This window comes from Corvus brachyrhynchos, unplaced genomic scaffold (genome assembly GCF_000691975.1).
Source record: "Corvus brachyrhynchos isolate BGI_N302 unplaced genomic scaffold, ASM69197v1 scaffold1, whole genome shotgun sequence".
Classification (NCBI taxonomy): Eukaryota; Metazoa; Chordata; class Aves; order Passeriformes; family Corvidae; genus Corvus; species Corvus brachyrhynchos.
In genome coordinates this window covers 11,196,687-11,197,024 of record NW_008237222.1, presented here as the reverse complement: position 1 = coordinate 11,197,024, position 338 = coordinate 11,196,687, and the positions used below count along the sequence as shown (strand labels likewise).

The 338-nt window shown below is 61.5% G+C and overlaps 1 protein-coding gene across 1 annotated transcript in view; it reads right to left on the bottom strand.

Annotated features, from left to right (window-relative positions):
* The window catches only part of ASPG (asparaginase), a 46,118-nt gene that overhangs the window by 43,872 nt on the left and 1,908 nt on the right, over positions 1-338 (bottom strand). The gene's annotated exons all lie outside the window — the stretch shown is intronic.

Below are 338 nucleotides of genomic sequence, written 5' to 3'. Positions count from 1 at the left end.
GGAATGCCAGGCACACGCTCTCTGGGTGGCCGGTGACAGTGGCTCATTTAGAGAAAAAAAGAGCCTGCATGACTAGTGCGACTACATTAGTTTCATTTTCAGCGCGCGAGGTAGGGCAGAAAGGACTCACGCTGCAGGAAACACGTTGTCCTCTGCCAAAAGCCGCTGCTGCTCGCTGTGACGCTCACAAGGATGCCCATCAGCTGAGCTACCGAGTGACCCAGCTGACGGGAACCGGGGATTAGAGGGAGCCTCTCACACCAGCGATGCCGCACCGCAGACCGCGCCGGGTCCCCGCGGTCGCGCCGTGCCAAGGCAGCCCCGGCCCCATGGTCACG